At 38.0% G+C, this 18,241-nt stretch overlaps 1 protein-coding gene and 1 non-coding gene across 2 annotated transcripts in view; both read left to right on the top strand.

Annotated features, from left to right (window-relative positions):
* LOC122427987 (kinesin-like protein KIF11) overlaps window positions 1-18,241 on the top strand; it is a 79,845-nt gene that overhangs the window by 15,367 nt on the left and 46,237 nt on the right. The gene's annotated exons all lie outside the window — the stretch shown is intronic.
* LOC122428525 lies at window positions 10,923-11,060 on the top strand. Its single transcript, XR_006265743.1, has one exon. It is a non-coding gene; the product is annotated as a U4 spliceosomal RNA (small nuclear RNA).

The following is an 18,241-nucleotide window of genomic DNA, read 5'->3' as shown; positions in this document are numbered from 1 at the left end:
TATTCTTGCCTCCTCTTCTTAATATCTTCTGCCTCTGTTAGGTCCATACCATTTCTGTCCTTTATTGAGCCCATCGTTGCATGAAATGTTTCCTTGGTATCTTGAATTTTCTTGAAGAGACCTCTAGTCTTTCCCATTCTGTTGTTTTCCTCTTTTTCTTTGCATTGATCTCTGAGGAAGGGCTTCTTATCTCTCCTTGCTATTCTTTGGAACTCTGCATTCAGATGGGAATATCTTTCCTTTTCTCCTTTGCTTTTCGCTTGTCTTCTTTTCACAGCTATTTGTAAGGCCTCCTCAGACAGCCATTTTGCTTTTTTGCATTTCTTTTCCATGGGGATGGTCTTGATCCCTGTCTCCTGTACAATGTCACGAACCTCCGTCCATAGTTCATCACTCTGTCTATCAGATCTAGTCCCTTAAATCTATTTGTAGCTTCCACTGTATAATCACACCTGAATGGTCTAGTAGTTTTCCCTAATTTCTTCAATTTAAGTCCCTTAAATCTATTTGTAGCTTCCACTGTATAATCACACCTGAATGGTCTAGTAGTTTTCCCTAATTTCTTCAATTTAAGTCTGAATTTGGCAATAAGGAGTTCATGATCTGAGCCACAGTCAGCTCCCCATCTTGTTTTTGCTGACTGTATAGAGCTTCTCCATCTTTGGCTGCAAAGAATATAATCAATCTGATAAGACATATCAACCAAATCTAATGATGAATTCTGATTCAAACAAGTCTGAAAAACATGAGAGAACTCGTGAAATTTAAACACTGACAGGACATTTGATGTAAAGAAAGGAATGCTAAATTTTTAAAATGTGAGTTCAGTTCAGTTCAGTCGCTCCGTTGTGTCCGACTCTTTGCGACCCCATGGACCGCAGCACGCCAGGCCTCCCTGTCCATCACCAACTCCCGGAGTTTACCGAAACTCATGTCCCTTGAGTTGGTGATGCCATTTAGATATGAGAGTGGTCTTAAAAAGTTCTTAACTCTTGGAGAAATACGTGATGTAAAAGGATAAAATGATACAGAAATTGCTTCCAAACTGTCCTGGTGCAGAGCAGGAGTAACTGGCAAGTCTTAACTGATCTATATCCCATGTAGTAATAAACGGTGAGGGTGGGTAGTGAATATAAAAGGGTTATTAGTATTACTATTTATACTTTGACGTGTGTTTCTAAAAGCTTTGTTATTCAAAATTTCAAGGTAAGGAGAAGTTAAAATGTTGCATAAAGGACAGGCAATTTTGATCTTAGTAATGAAGTCTCATTTGCATCATTTACAGATTGTAAACCAAGGATGTGACACTTCAAGTTGAGAGATTACTCAACAATTAAGTGAGCATAAAGCAGCTAATGAGAACCAGCAAAACTTTTTTCTCTGTCAGATAACTATTGATGAAGAAGAATTAATGACACGAAGTCAAGCACTTAATAAAACTGTAAAAATAAGTTTGACTGCTAACTTTAACTGCTTTCTACAATAGGATCTGAAACTGGATATCCCAACTGGTACATTTAAAGGGAAATTGAATTAAAAAAACTTTGAAGTTGAATTCAACTGTATACAGTACTACTTGTTCCTAGAAACTAGGTCCTGCCATTCCCTGACACAGATTTACCATCTCACTTGATTAACTCAAAAATGGAAAAACTGGAATCCTAAACTAGGTTTAATCAAGCATTAGATGATATACATGGCATATACTCCCAGAAACTTGGGCAAGCATAATTCAGTAAAAGTTTCCAAACCTTCAGGGAACTGGCTTTATTAAGAGATCACATTTTAGAAGTGTGCTAAAGAGAGCATAAAAAGAAAGCCTACCATCTATCTAGCACTGTTTATAAAAGGACATTTTAATACCCAAAATGGAGGAATGTAATTCATAAATCTAGTTTAATGCAAGCTTTACCACATTGTCCATTTTTTATGTGTACCTCTCCTTTTGTCATGGACCATTTATTTTTTATTTTTTATTATTTTTTTAATTTTTATTTTTTTTATTAGTTGGAGGCTAATTACTTCACAACATTTCAGTGGGTTTTGTCATACATTGATATGAATCAGCCATAGAGTTACACGTATTCCCCATCCCGATCCCCCCCCCACCTCCCTCTCCACCCAATTCCTCTGGGTCTTCCCAGTGCACCAGGCCCGAGCACTTGTCTCATGTCATGGACCATTTAGATTGGCATTCAAGAATTACCATTTTTGGGAGGTCAGAGCAGCATAAGCTATAATGTATTCAGGGAAGCCTCCATGAAAGAAGGTGTAACAAATTATTTAACACAGGCTGAGTAATTGAGTTATTCATTAGGTTGCGTTAGTGGTGACAACCTGTAAATTTACTAAAAATCATTGAGTTTCTTTTGTGGTATGTAAATTATACTTTAAAGTTGTTCTTGTTTTTTTTTTTTAAGCATTTATAAAAGGAGATGGCACTAATGGATGCTAGTTAATTTTTTTCCCCAAGACTCTTGATGTTTATTATCCATTTTTCAATGAAATTAGGAATATAAATGTTAAGTGAAAAGGCCAGAGCCTGTGTAAATTATGAGAATATGAATTATTGTAAAGAAGTGTAACTGGTTAATATTTACTTTCCACCAAATTTACAGTAAAATGATTATTCCTATCTAACTGATCATGCTGAGAAAATTGTGTCTTATTCCAATAATATTGCCATTTTTTTTTAGAATACTCTGAATCATTTTAGAGCCTACAATACATCTTCTGTAGGTGGAAAATTTCATGTTTTGGCGTAGGTTGGATCTTGCAATTGGTTGAGTTGTCAATTTAGGAAATATTTTAAGCAACCTATGCCTGACAGAAAACAAAATTGATTCTCATATGTGGCAGTGGTTATATTTTTGGAAGGCAAAGACTTATTGGGAAGTATAAGTTTTAGCATTAAAAAAAATGCTGGGAGAGTAGTCTAAGAGGGAGTGGACTTATGTATAACTATGACTGATTCATGTTGATGTATGGCAGAAACCAGTACAATATTATAAAATAATTATCTTTAATTTAAAAAAAAACAACCTTTACTCATATGCCACATTTCAATTTTTACCACTTACATCCACTAAAGGTATGACCCCACAGAGGAAAAATTATGTGTACGCATAAACACTGGTGAGAACTCAGCCCCATCAACAGCTCTTTGATCAGCTGAAAATGAAACAGCCTGAGCTGTTAAGGATGCTAAACCATTCAGAAAACAACAAAGAGACTAGCCAGGTAAGAGTTATTTTAGGCCTCATAATTTTAGAACTCTTCCATAAACTTTTTTTCAATTTACCTTTATTTATTTATTGCATTACTTATTTTGGCTGTGCTAGGTCATCGTTGCTGTATGAGGGCTCTCTCTAATTGTGACAATCAGGGGCTGCTCTCTAGTTGCGGTGGCTTCTCTTGTCGAAGAGCCACGCTCTAGGTGTATGGTCTTCAAAAGTTGGGGCACACGGGCTTAGTTGCTCCTTGGCATGCAGGATCTTCCTGAACCAGCGATCCACCTGGTGTCCCTGCATTGCAAGGCGAACTCCTAGCCACTGGACCACCAGGGAAGTGCTAGACAGTGTTTATGTTGTGTTTATTCATGTGCTGGACATTGTTCTGAGCATTCTGCATATATATATATTTACTCAGTTAATTCTCTCAGTAACTCCATAAGGTGATGCTAGTGCTATCCCCATTTTAACAGGTGCGGAAACTAAGAATTACCTTGTCCAAAATCACAAGGCTGGAGCTGAAAGTAGAACCTAGAGAATCTCCACAATCTGTGCATTTAACTATAGTAATTATAGAAAAGTTGGGAAATGGGAAAGTAACAAAGAAGAAAGTAAAATGTAAACTGTAATCTCTTTATTCTGAGGTTATCACATTTAACATTTTATTATAGGTCCTTCTCTATGTAGACTTCCCCAGGGGCTCAGATGGTAAAGCGTCTGCCTACAATTCGGGAGACCTGGGTTAGATCCCTGGGTCAGGAAGATCCTCTGGAGAAGGAAATGGCAACCCACTCTAGTACTCTTGCCTGGAAAATCCCACGGATGGAAGAACCTGGTAGTCTACAGTCCGTGGGCTCGCAAAGAGTCGGACACGACTGAGCGACTTCACCTTCATCTCTCTATGTGAAAACATAACAGGAATTATTTTTATTATTTTGTAGACTTTCTGCTAATTTTGTTGAGATTTAACTTTTAAATAATGGACATTGTGTTATTTTTCAAAGAAGAAAACTGCCTTGTGTGATTTTTTTTTAACCCCGCCCCCACCATGTGAAGATTTTTAAGCTTTGGGGTTTTATCAGTTCATCTAGCTTCTTATTTTAGGACTTGGATGAAGAAAATGCAGTTCTGGTGCTCACTGTTGAAGAACCTGTAACTTGGGAACCATCTGTAGATACTAGCTTGGATTGTTCATCAAGTGGTGGTGTTCCATTTTTCCAGGTACCTAATTGTATCTTGTTAGCTAACCTTTCCACATCTAACGTAAATCTGTCATTTACTATTCAGTATAAAGGCATTGCTCTTGATGGATGGAACAGGAAAAGTATTTTAGTCATTCCATTGGGATGGCTTGTTAACTTTTCTGGTTTAAAGAATTCACACAAGTATGATAATTGATTAGGGTTTTTTTGGTAGGATAAATAAAAGCAAAATTTGACTTATCCCATCCTTGGCTGGTAATCCTCTGTTGTTATCCTTACCCCTTTTCTGCTTCCTCCATACTCAGAGTGATAACAAAAGCAGTCATTTCGCTCTTTCCTCCACCTTTGATGTGGATGTCCTGGAGCCTATCTCTGCCCACAGTCAGACTTTGAAGACTAAGACACTTAAATTGAGACTGAATGCCTCTCTGGTTTAATGAGTGAGTCTCCTGCCTGAGGCTTTTCTCCTATTAACTATTCCCCCAGGTAGCCTGCACTTCTCACCTGCCTTGATCTTGAACATTTACGTCCTGTGCCCTCTCCTTCCCCCTTTTCACCACTTTTGGGAGTATGACACTCTAAACTGTCTAGTTTTTCCCACTCATTTAAAGGCATAAGCCTAGACAGAGTCTGTGAAGTAAGAATTTCCTTACATAGGATGTTGATGTCTACATTTTATATCATAGTTGAAGGGCAGTTTCTGATGTCTCTATGCTTCCACCATGATCTAAAGATTCTCCATTCCTATTAAGCTATTAAAACTTCTAGTTCAGATTCTATCAAATTCCCCTCTGTCTGCATCAAGGCAATTTTATCCCCCAAATCTTCCTACCTTTTGCTTTATTCTTTACTATTAGAAAACGCTAGATATATTTCTGTTTCTCAACCTTCTCTTCTATTTTATAAAATTAAGAAAAGAGGGAAAGTTAAGAGAACTTTACTGTCTGAGCCTCCAAGGAAGCCCAAGAGAACTTCAGTGACTGCTTAATCCCTATTTGAAAATTCTTTCATTACAGCATGTGATGTTCTGAAGGCCAGGCTTAGTGGTTCAGTTATGGCAAGGAAGTTCCTCCAGTACGAGAAAAGACTTGGGATTGGATTTTAGACCTCTAGCTAGAGTCCAGAAATTATTTTGTTCTCTCATGTCTATCTGATTTGGGGAAGTTTTCTAGGCTAGAAATTCTAAAGTTGCTTTACAATTTGTCTAAGAATAGATGAGTGGGTCTGAAAGGAAAGTCATCAGTTACCTAAAGCTTTCTAAGGGCAAGTTCAAGGATTCCAATGAAGTATTTCCAAATGAGAAACATGAAATAAGTTTTTTAAAAGATAAAATATAGGTTAAATAAAAAGTATCTTGAGATAGCCTGTAGATCTATGCTTAAAATAGAATTACCTCTTTTTTTTTGGCTACATCTTGCAGCCTGTGGGATCTTAGTTCCCTGACCAGGGATTGAACCCTGGCTCTGGCAGTGAAAGCACAGAGTCCTAACCCCTGGACTGCCAGGGAAGTCCCAGAATTGCCATTTTGGTACAGTAGCCCATCTTTGTTTCCCTAGAGCAAGATTTCCAGCAGCAGCACTGTTGGCATTTTGGCTAGTTCTTTGTTGTGTGACCTGGCCTGTGTATTGTGTGGTGTTTATCAGCAGCTTCCCTTGCTCCTCTCCACCGAAAGCTAGCAGTGTCCCTCAGTTTTAACAACCAAAAACGTCTGCAGACAGAAGCCAATGTCCCAAGAGGCACAAGCCTCCCTGTTGGTAACCATGGCCCTACAGTAAATCTGTAATTATTTTTCTGGAAAACCATACAGAAAATTAACATTTCCTTCTCACACACACCCCCCACTTGGTGATAAAATAAGAAGGCATTCATTTCTGCTTTCCAGGCAAAGTGTTGGCTCAAATTTGTGCTGAGTATTTAAAGTTTTCCACACCTAATTTCTTCCCTATATCCCAGAGAATTTTGAAAATAGAATATGATTAATATGTGTCGCGTTTTTCTCCCTTAAATCCACAGCTTAGAAAATCACATGGGAAAGACAAAGCAAAGAGATGTGCTGGCCCACTGGAGAGTCTAAAGCAGGAGAGATCGCAGAGAGATCTGATGAGAGCAGATCACCTCTGCGAGCACAGAACAAGTTTAGTTAACTTGAGGATTGGTGACTTCACTTTTTAAGGAGAATGAAAAATAAAACCTGTAGCCCCAGAACTTGAGCCTTGTGGGTAGATTGAAAACGAGTAGAAAATATCAAGGCAGTACTCTAAATGTAGTTGAATTTACTGTCTGCCTATTTTTCTGTCATTGCTGTAGTTTCCTCTATGTTAAGTTGGATTTCATTTGGGATATTCATGGAGTAAATATGTATTTCTAGCTTTTGATATAAAATAGATCTTTTAGAACAAATGAAAAATATTTTCTTGTATATTACTAAATAGCAGATAGATAGACGCTGCAGTGTTCTTTTAGGCTTGAACTTATATGGGTAAATATCACTAGCACTTGGTTTTAGGAAGGCCATATCCTTTCTCTTCTTGCTATGATTGAATTATGTTTATCTCTCCTTGCCTGCTTCCCTAGACTTTTTCATTCTGCCTGCTCAGCTCACTTTCTCCCTTTTTATTTGTCACCAAACCATTTGTAGAGCTAGAAAATAGTATCTATCCATTGTTGTTATGAGATAGCCAGAGTTTTATCTAGAAATCTTTGACACTTTTCTGTGGTTATCTCTAAAATCACTGTCAACAGTAAACATAACCCTGGAAATAGCCCGTCAATATTTTTGTTTCCCCCCAGATGTGAAAAAGCATTTCATTCCTTTATGAGGCCTAACACATTAGCCCCTACAGAGTTCACAAAAAGCTATCCTCTCCAGAATATAGATTGCTATTATGGGAGGAAAACCCTGAGTTCTGATTAATGGCTGTGTGACCCCATTTTGAGGCCTATATCTTGTGCAGAAGGTCACACTGACTTAAAGGCTTTTTGAAGCTATTGATTATGAGTGTAATTTATATTCTTTTGTTTACTTGGTGAAACTTTTTGTTGTTCTTTGTATATAATAAAATATGTATGTATATATTTTTCTCTACTGAAATCTTAACCCTTAATTGAAGGTCCCTTATATTTTGTTTGATCTAGCAGCCAAATTTCTGGAAGTTGGGACGTTTCAGCATCAAGAACCAGAGCACTTAGAATATATGCAAAGAATAAATTTTGTGCCCACATCAAATTAACTGTAGAAATTCAGAGTTTGATTTTGATAACTAAGTAAAACCAAGCCCTGTTGGAGAATTAGAAAATGTGCTGCTTCAAGGAACTCAATTTGCCTTGCAGAGTATTAATTATCTTAATAAAAATGATCTTATAATTTCTCTGCAAAATCAGATGTCAACACGCTAGCTATGAATAATATCTAATAAAAATAAGCTACCCTTGGTATATCCATGATTAATAAGCTTGATCTCTACATTAACTTGCTTGTCTCATTATTTCTTACTTTGCAGTGGGTATGTTTACAGAGTTAAGCAAGTTGTATTAAAACTCCTAAAATAAACTTCTGCACAGGTACTAGCAAGGAAGAAAGGCCTTGGTAAACATCCCAGCTTTCAGTTGCACTCCACAGGGCTACACCTTAGTGTGAGATGAAGGAGAAACAGATTGGCCCTCACAGGGCCTGAAGTCCAGCTTAAGTCATCTCATTCCCAAACTGTTTTAAGGTTATCTAGGAATGCTAATGCTGCTGGTTGAACAGCCTACAAAAGTAAAAATAAATCAGGAGAATTTTAACAGCTAGAGCCTTTAATTAACTCAGTACATTTTAATATATGGTGTGAAGCACTCAAAAAGTAGCCCTCAGCAAAAAGAGTAGGTAGCTTCAAGGACCCATCATTCCTCCTCAGAGATGAAAATATTCAGAAATAATTTTGTCATATCTTGGAAAAACAGAAGTTTATAGAACCAAGCAAATGTTGCATCAGGAACAGAGTAACCTAAAAATTAGGAAAGCCTTTTGGCGTTTTACTTGCCCTTCATCCATCCCCCTTCCCAGCTCTGTGGTAGTCTTGAAGACAGGCAGAAGCCCATGGTTCTCAGAGTGGGACCTTGTTCCCTGGTCCTGGAGAAGCTGAGGCAGTTTTAGTCCCCAAAAGTTGTTGAAATCTGTTTAGGCCAGCATGAAGGACTGAAGCAAGGCACTTTCCTTTGTTTCGGCTAACTCTGAACTCAGGTTGGAAAATGGTAGGCATTTCTCGAAAATATTAGGCAAATAACCTGCTGCCATGTTTGGCAAAAGATTACAGTTGAGGTAAATAAAGGTGTGCCCAAAACCTGAGAGGAAATAATGAGAGAGAATTTCCTAGGGAAATCAAGATGTTCAAAAACAACAGTGTATACTAGGGAACTGAGAAAGCCAATCTATGTTTAGGGCAAGTTGCATGCTTTGAGAAGACCTAAGTGTTCACTGCTGGCTGAACTCTGGGCTCAGCACAAGTAGGAAGTAAAGGCTAAGCAGATTTTAAAATGATCTAGCTAAGCACTAAAGGAATGCTCCAATATAGCCACTCTACAAAGACTGGGAGGAGGTTTTTTTCCCTTTTGTTTTCTTTTAATTCTTGTCTTATATATATATATTTGCCACTGGCATTCAAGGAAATCTGTCAATACTAGCTGAATACAAGCCAAAAAGTCTTCAAAGAAAAGTCAAGTGAGACTTTACAAAAATGTTGAGAAAAGTCACTAAACTGCTACAGTTCACAGCAGGAACAAAAACAAACCAGGAGGCATGAAGAATCTGATTGCCAAACTTACCATATTATAATATTCAAATGTTCAGTTTTCAACAAAAAACTGGGAATTATGCAAAGTATGGCTCATTCACAAAAGAAATTAACAGAGGGAGCATAAACTTTGGACTTTCAATCAACTGTCTCAAATATGCTCACAGAGCTAAAGGAATCCAGTAAGTTGTCTCAAGAAATAGAGAATATCAGTGAAGAAACTGTAAAAAGGAACCATACAAATCTGGAGCTAGAAAGTAACTGAAGTGAAAAAAAATCACTAGAGGCTTCCAATATGAACAGGCAATTGAAAGCCAGTAAACCTGAAGCTAAGTCAGTTGAAATTGTCCAGTTGAAGAAGCAGGAGGGAAAAAGAATGAAGGACAAATAGAAATTAAGAGACCTGTAGAACATAATGAAACATAACATTTGCAAAAAGGAAGTACCAGAAGGATGGAGAAAGAAAGGAGCAGAAAGAATACTTGAAGAAATAGTGGCTGAAAACTTCTCAGATTTGCTAAAACACTTAAACCTGCATATCCAAGATGCTCAACAAGTCCAAACAGTATATATAAACTCAAGAGATCCACAAGACACATTATAACTGAACTGTTAAAACTGAAGACAGAATCTTGAAAGCAGCAAGAGTGTAGTTTTCAGGAAAGTGCAAATCAAAACCACAGTGAGATATCGCTTCACATCCACAAGAATAGCTGTTGTAAAAACAAAATAACAAAGACAAAAACAACAAAATAACTTCCCTGTTGGTCCAGTGGCTAAGACACTGCACTTTCACCACAGGGGGCCCCAGGTTAGATTCCTGGTTGGGGAACCTCAGATCCTGCCTGCTGCACAGTGCCACCCAAAACAAAAACTAATAAGTGCTGGTGAAGACGGTCAGTGGAAACCCTCATATACTGCTTATGGGAATGAAAATTGTCAGCCACTGTTTAAAAAGAGCTTGGTGGTTCCTAAACAAGGTAAGTGTAGAATTACCATTTGACCCAGCAAATCTACTCCTAGATAGCTATCCAAGAGAAAAGAAACAATTTATCCACACACATTTGTACACAGATGTTCATGTTAGTACTGTAAATGCTATAAACAATCGAAGTGTCCATCAACATAAAATGGACAAATAAAATACATATAATGGATTATTACTTAGCCATAAAAATAATGAAGTGCTGAGACCTGCTACTGTGTGGATAAACCTTGAAAAAAATGCTAAGTGAAAGAAGTCAGATGCAAAAATTCATATATTGTATGTTTAATTTGTATGAAATATCCAGGATAGGTAAATTCATAGAAACAGATTGGTGGTTGCCAAGGTTGTTTTGAGTTGGGGGAAAGGGAGCGACTGCTTAGCGAATGTGGACTTTTGTGATGTTGGAAATGTGTTGGAGCCAGGTAGATGTGGTGGTTGTACAACACTGTGAATATACTAAATGCCATGGAGTTATTTTTTTAATTAAAAATTTTGAGGTATAATTGGCACATATTAGTTTAGTTGTACAACAATTTGATATTTGTATACATTGTAAGATCACCACTGTAATTCTCACAATTATTCATTTTATGTGATTTTGACCTAAAAATAAAAGCCATGGAAAATATAAAGTGAGTCCTATCATTTGTTAAAGAAGAAGTACTTGAATCATAAAGGCATTAACATTGTAGGCAGAACTGATAGCAAAATGTTCTTAAAGAAACATGACAGCTTTGCGCAGTGGCAGTATCATAGTCAATGAGGTTTATCCGAGGCGTGATTATTGCTAATTGAAAACTTTTCCCAAAGAAACATGACAATGTAAACATATGTTGTATACATCGTGTGCCATAAACCCCAGCTGTTTATACTCCTTTAAAAATAAGCTGGACTTTCCTGGTGGCTCAAACAGTAAAGAATCTGCCTGCAATGCAGGAGACCTAGGTTTTTTTTTTTTTTTTTTATCCTTGAATTTATTTATTTATTTATTTTTCATCAATATTCTTTTTTTTTTTTTTTAATTAGTTGGAGGCTAATTACTTCACAACATTTCAGTGGGTTTTGTCATACATTGATATGAATCAGCCATGGATTTACACGTATTCCCCATCCCGATCCCCCCTCCCACCTCCCTCTCCACCCGATTCCTCTGGGTCTTCCCAGTGCACCAGGCCCGAGCACTTGTCTCATGCATCCCACCTGGGCTGGTGATCTGTTTCACCATAGATAGTATACATGCTGTTCTTTTGAAACATCCCACCCTCACCTTCTCCCACAGAGTTCAAAAGTCTGTTCTGTATTTCTGTGTCTCTTTTTCTGTTTTGCATATAGGGTTATCGTTACCATCTTTCTAAATTCCATATATATGTGTTAGTATGCTGTAATGTTCTTTATCTTTCTGGCTTACTTCACTCTGTATAAAGGGCTCCAGTTTCATCCATCTCATTAGGACTGGTTCAAATGAATTCTTTTTGACGGCTGAGTAAAATTCCATGGTGTATATGTACCACAGCTTCCTTATCCATTCATCTGCTGATGGGCATCTAGGTTGCTTCCATGTCCTGGCTATTATAAACAGTGCAGCGATGAACATTGGGGTGCACGTGTCTCTTTCAGATCTGGTTTCCTCAGTGTGTATGCCCAGAAGTGGGATTGCTGGGTCATATGGCAGTTCTATTTCCAGTTTTTTAAGAAATCTCCACACTGTTCTCCATAGTGGCTGTACTAGTTTGCATTCCCACCAACAGTGTAAGAGGTTCCCTTTTCTCCACACCCTCTCCAGCATTTATTGCTTGTAGACTTTTGGATAGCAGCCATCCTGACTGGCGTGTCATGGTACCTCATTGTGGTTTTGATTTGCATTTCTCTAATAATGAGTGATGTTGAGCATCTTTTCATGTCAAACAAGATATTTTAAAATCAAACATTTAAAGAATTTATAGACACAATGAAATATTTTGGATGAAAACTGGAAGTTATTTTACAGAGAATCAATTGAAATTCTAGAACTGAAAAGATATAATCAATTATGAACACAGGGAATGGGTTTAGTTGCTGAGTAGACCTCGTTAAGAGAGTTTTAAAAAGTAGATGATAGGGACTTCCCTGGTGGTCCAGTGGCTGGGACTTGGTGCTCCCAGTGCAGGTGGTCCGGGTTTTGATCCCCGGTCAGGAAATTAGATCCAGTAGGCTGCAGCTAAGACCCAGTGCAGCCAAATAAATACATAGTTTAAAAAGAGTGGATGATAGGTTGGAAGAAAATCGCTACACTGAAGCATAGCAAGACGAAAGGATAAGAAACATGAAAGAAACAGGCCATGGTGAAGAGATTAAACGTGCACATAACTAGTGCCTCACAAGGAAGAAGAGAGAATAGGACTAAAGCTTTATAATCCTGAACAGGATAAGTGCAAAATCACACCTAGGTACACCAAAGGCAAACTGCTAAAAGGATAAATGAAATAAGGAAGTAAAAACAGTAGGGATAATTAAACTGCTGAAACAAAATAACTGATTGCCACCACAATGAAAATATTTTTTAGGAATGATGGTGCATTAAAGGCTTTTTATGTGTCTAAGAAATGAAAATTGATTTTTGCCATCACCAATTTGGCACTAAAGGAAACACTAAAGGCTGTTCTTTAGGCAAAAATAAATTGATATCAAATGGCCTCTCAGAGATGTAGGAAAGAATAAAGAACAATAAAAAATAGAAATGCATCAGAAAGGTAAATTACCACTGTAAAACAATAACAGTGTCTTATAAGAATCTAAACACCCTCAAGAATAACACATAAGATGGAAGAAAGTTAGGAGGAGTTAAAACAGTCAAAGATTCTTTGATTATCGGGGAGGTAGTCAAGACTCTAATATTAGACTTTGATAAGTAAAGTCTAAGTAAAATATTAAATATTAAACTTGAATATATTCTATCATTGGATAATTTTCTTGGTAAATGTCAGTAGGGCCAAGTTGATTGATAGGGTTGCAGGTCTTCTATAACATTAGTAATCCTCTGTGTGGTGCTTCTGTTAATTAAAATGTTAAAAGTCTCAGAAATTCTCTGGTGGTCCAGTGGTTAAGATTCTGTGCTTTCACTGCCACGGGGTCTAGTGAACTAAGATTCCACAAGCACTCAAGGCAGCCAGAAAAAAAAAAAAAATGCTGAACTCTCTAACTATAATTGTAAATTTAAAAATTTCTCCTTTCAGTTCTTTCTACTTCTAGCACTTGTGCTATGAAAGTGAAAGTGAAAGTCGCTCAGTCCTATCTGACGCTGTGACCCCACGGACTATACTGTCCATGGAATTCCCCAGGCCAGAACACTGGAGTGGATAGCCTTTCCCTTCTCCAGGGGATCTACCCAACCCAGGGATCGAATCCAGGTCTCCCACATTGCAGGCGGATTCTTTACCAGGTGATCCACTTGTGCTGTGAAGTACATATATATTTAGAATTGTTATACTTGATGAATCAACGCCTTTATCAGTATTGTCCCCCCCTCCCTTTTTTTGGTCCCTTTTTATTCTTGGTGACATTCCTTAAAGTGAAAGTGTTGGTCCCTTCAGTCGTGTCGGACTCTTTGCGACCCTACGGACTGTAGCCCATTGCTCCTCTGCCCGTGGGATTCTCCAGGCAAGAATATTGGAGTAGGTTACCATGCCCTCCTCCAGGGGATCTTTCCAACCCAGGGATCGAACCCACCTCTGTTATGTCTCTTGCCTCGCCACCGGGGAAGCCCAGTGGGGTGGGTAGTCATTCCCTTCTCCAGGGAATCTTTAAAAATTGAGGTATAGTTGATTTACAACTCCAGCTTTCTCTTTCTTAATGTTTGTAGACTTTCTGATGATGGCCATTCTGATCAGTGTGAGGTGATACTTTATTGTAGTTTTGATTTGCATTTCCTTAATAATTATGTTTTTTTTCCCCTTTATTTCTACCTCCTTTAGAAATAATTAAATGTTTTTATGAGTCCATTTTATCTCCATTAAAACTTTAGTTTTCTTCCCAAAGGCTTACTAAATATATACATATATATGTGTGTGTGTATATATATATACATATATATACACATATATACATACATATATATATATATGTGTGTGTGTATATTGAACTAATCATAATCTGCCCTCAAAAAATTATACTGAATCATATATAGCTTCAGAACCTAACAACAGCATACTTCTAATTATTCTCTCTCATCTTTTCTGTGGTTTTCATTTTACTCTTATATTTCCAATAAAACCACAATCCATTGTTACTGTATTTCATCTTGAAAGATAATTATCTTTGGAGAGATTAAAAATAGGAATGTCTTTCTATTTATTTTCATTTTAACCATTTCCAAAGATCTTTGTTTATTTTTATAGATTTGTCTTTGTGTATGATACCATATTCTCTAAAACACTCTTATTGAAGAGCTTCCTTTAATATTTCTTACAGTATAGGACTGCTGGTAATGAATTCTGTCACTTTTGTTTTCTAAAATATTCTTTGTCTTCATTTTTGAAAGATATTTCATCGTCTGTATAATTCTGGTTTGGCAGTTATTTTCTTTCAGCACATTAAAAATGTCACTGCATTGTCCTCTGGTTTGCACAGTTTCTATGAAGAAGCCTATGGGCTCAATACAGGACAGAAATGGTATGGACCTAACAGAAGCAGAAGATATTAAGAAGAGGTGGCAAGAATACACAGAAGAACTATACAAAAAAGATCTTCACGACCCAGATAATCATGATGGTGTGATCACTCACACTCACCTAGAGCCAGACATCCTGGAATGTGAAGTCAAGTGGGCCTTAGGAAGCATCACTCCAAACAAAGCTAGTGGAGGTGATGGAATTCCAGTTGAGCTATTTCAAATCCTGAAAGATGATGCAGTGAAAGTGTTGCACTCAACGTGTCAGCAAATTTGGAAAACTCAGCAGTGGCCACAGGACTGGAAAAGGTCAGTTTTCATTCCAATCCCAAAGAAAGGCAATGCCAAAGAGTGCTCAAACTACCACACATTTGCACTCATCTCACATGCTATAAAGTAATGCTCGAAATTCTTCAAGCCAGGCTTCAGCAATACATGAACTGTGAACTTCCAGATGTTCAAGCTGGTTTTAGAAAAGGCAGAGGAACCAGAGATCAAATTGCCAACATCTGCTGGATCATCGAAAAAGCAAGAGAGTTCCAGAAAAACATCTATTTCTGCTTTATTGACTATGCCAAAGCCTTTGACTGTGTGGATCACAATAAACTGTGGAAAATTCTGAAGGAAATGGGAATACCAGATCGCCTGACCTGCCTCCCGAGAAACCTGTATGCAGGTCAGGAAGCAACAGTTAGAACCGGGCATGGAACAACAGACTGGTTCCAAATAGGAAAACTAGTACGTTAAGGGTGTATATTGTCACCCTGCTTGTTTAACTTCTATGCAGAGTACATCATGAGAAATGCTGGGCTGGAAGAAGCACAAGCTGGAATCAAGATTGCCAGGAGCAATATCAATAATGTCAGATATGCAGATGACACCACCCTTATGGCACAAAGTGAAGAAGAACTAAAGAGCCTCTTGAGGAAAGTGAAAGAGGAGAGTGAAAAAGTTAGCTTAAAGCTCAACATTCAGAAAACTTTCATGGCATCTGGTCCCATCACTTCATGGCAAATAGATGGGGAAACAGTGGGGACAGTGGCTGACTTTATATTTGGGGGCTCTAAAATCACTGCAGATGGTGGTTGCAGCCATGAAATTAAAAGATGCTTACTCCTTGGAAGGAAAGTTATGACCAACCTAGATAGCATATTAAAAAGCAGAGACATTATGTTGTCTACAAAGGTCCATCTAATCAAGGCTATGGTTTTTCCAGTAGTCATGTATGAATATGAGACTTGGACTATAAAGAAAGCTGAGCACCGAAGAATTGATGCTTTTGAACTGTGGTGTTGGAGAAGACTCTTGAGAGTCCCTTGGACTGCAAGCACATCCAACCAGTCCTTCCTAAAGCAGATCGGTCCTGGGTGTTCATTGGAAGGACTGATGTTGAAGCTGAAACTCCAATACTTTGGCCACCTAATGTGAAAGGCTGACTCATTTGAAAAGACTCTGCTACTGGGAAAGATTGAGGGTAGGAGGAGAAGGGGACGATAGAGGATGAGATAGTTGGATGGCATCACTGACTCAATGGACATGGGTTTGGGTAAACTCTGGCAGTTTGTGATGGACAGGGAGGCCTGGCATGCTGTGGTTCATGGGGTCGCAAAGACTGAACTGAACTGAATATGATGATAAGGATCTACAATAGAGAGACAGGAGGCTGGAAAAAAATAAGTTATAAAACTTGTAGCTGTGAGATGTCACAGAAGATTTAGTATGGTCTGAACTACAATTCTGATGGATGATAAAGTTTACTGCAAGAAACTTTAGGATGAAAGATTCAAGAGTCTGATCTTGGGACTAGGCAGTGAAGTGCCGGGAGCCAACACACGAGATCCCACCCATGATAAGGTCATGAGGAGAAAATCTGACAGGCAAGGCAGATCAGGTTTTCAGGGATGCTGAAAAGCTGCCCCTAGCACTCACCTTAAAAATGATATCTGTCTTTCTGATGCTTGCTTCAATAGACTAATCCTTAATTTCTGTGACACAGGCAGAAGGCCTTCCCCAATCTCTTCTCAAATAAGAATCAATTTAGAACTTTAATCAATAAGTTTCCCAGGTGGTGGTATCTTATGAGATTATCCAGGGTGAAAGGAGTATTTTAATTTAAACTCCTTTGCTGGTATTTTAGTTTGTTTGGCAAATGCGTTTATGCCCTTGGTACTAATGTGCATGACTGCTTATAATACCTTAATCATAAAATAGCATAAAGAACCTGATCATGTAAAGGCCCTCATAGACATAGAGCCCTTCAGGGAGTGAGGAAGCCCTATTAGAATACACAGGAAAAATTATTCTAAAAGTGGTTATTGGGTTAACATTTGCATGCTGTGTTTTTGCTCTTAATGTGATAAGGTTGTGTTATGGAAACCATTTTTAATATAGTTAAAGATCTAGAAAAATAAGAGCCTAGCCCTAGTGTAGTAATAATGAGATGGTTGTTAATTGTCAGCCAGGAGTGCTAGGCAGAGGCTGCCTCACTGAAGCCGCAGAGTCTGTGTGGGGTAAACCTCTTAGATAAATTCAACTGACAACTTCTGCAGAAGAATTGACTTTTATGTTAACAAGGTTATACTTCTACTATGTTGTGACATGCTGTACTGTTGCCCTATGAGACTGTAACTTTTCTGTTAAGGTCACCATAGAAACAGAAAATAGGTTTACATTCACCTGACTTGCATAAAATGTTAATAGGCCCCAAAGCCAGAAGATAATGTACAAGACCCTTATAAACAAAGAAGTATGCAGAAAACACTCTGGTTTCATGAAGAACAAGCTGATGTAATGTTAAACTATCTTCCCCTTAGAAATGTACTAACTTAGGGTATAAAAGCTATGGTAAAAAATAAAGCATTGCCAGACTCTGCTGCACCCCCCATCTGGACACTCTCTCCCTCCATCTCTCTTTCTCTCTCTCTCCCTCACAGACTTGGCCCCATCAAGGCTGGTCTCTTGTGTCTTCTCTCACTGACGCCGTTCATCCCGAGGGTACCCCCTGGATCCTGCCGAGGCTGGATGCTGGCAGTGAAGGGGAAAGAGATTCAAAGATTACTCCAATTTTCAAGCTAAACTAAGTAATGATAACATCAACATATGCAAAACTAGGAAAATCAACAGAGAAAACCAGCTTTGAAGGAAGACCACTGATTCATTCATGGGATAAAAGTCAGGCAGTGTGATAGCTTCCCCTCAGGGAACAGCTCGTGAGTCACACTTCTTTTTAAGTAACATATTCTTAATAGGCAAAGAGAAAATATTTAATACATAGTTCTTTGGGAGGAATAAAAGCTGTTATAGCTTTTAACTCTACAAGAATTTTACAAGTACCATTTTAAAAGAACACTGTTATAATACTACTGAGTTGCTTTTCAAAATAAACTGAAAGAAGGAACAGAACA

The sequence above is a fragment of the Cervus canadensis genome, chromosome 26, assembly GCF_019320065.1.
Source record: "Cervus canadensis isolate Bull #8, Minnesota chromosome 26, ASM1932006v1, whole genome shotgun sequence".
Taxonomy (NCBI): domain Eukaryota; kingdom Metazoa; phylum Chordata; class Mammalia; order Artiodactyla; family Cervidae; genus Cervus; species Cervus canadensis.
The sequence above is the reverse complement of the archived record's forward strand: the minus strand, read 5'-3'. Positions and strand labels throughout refer to the sequence as shown.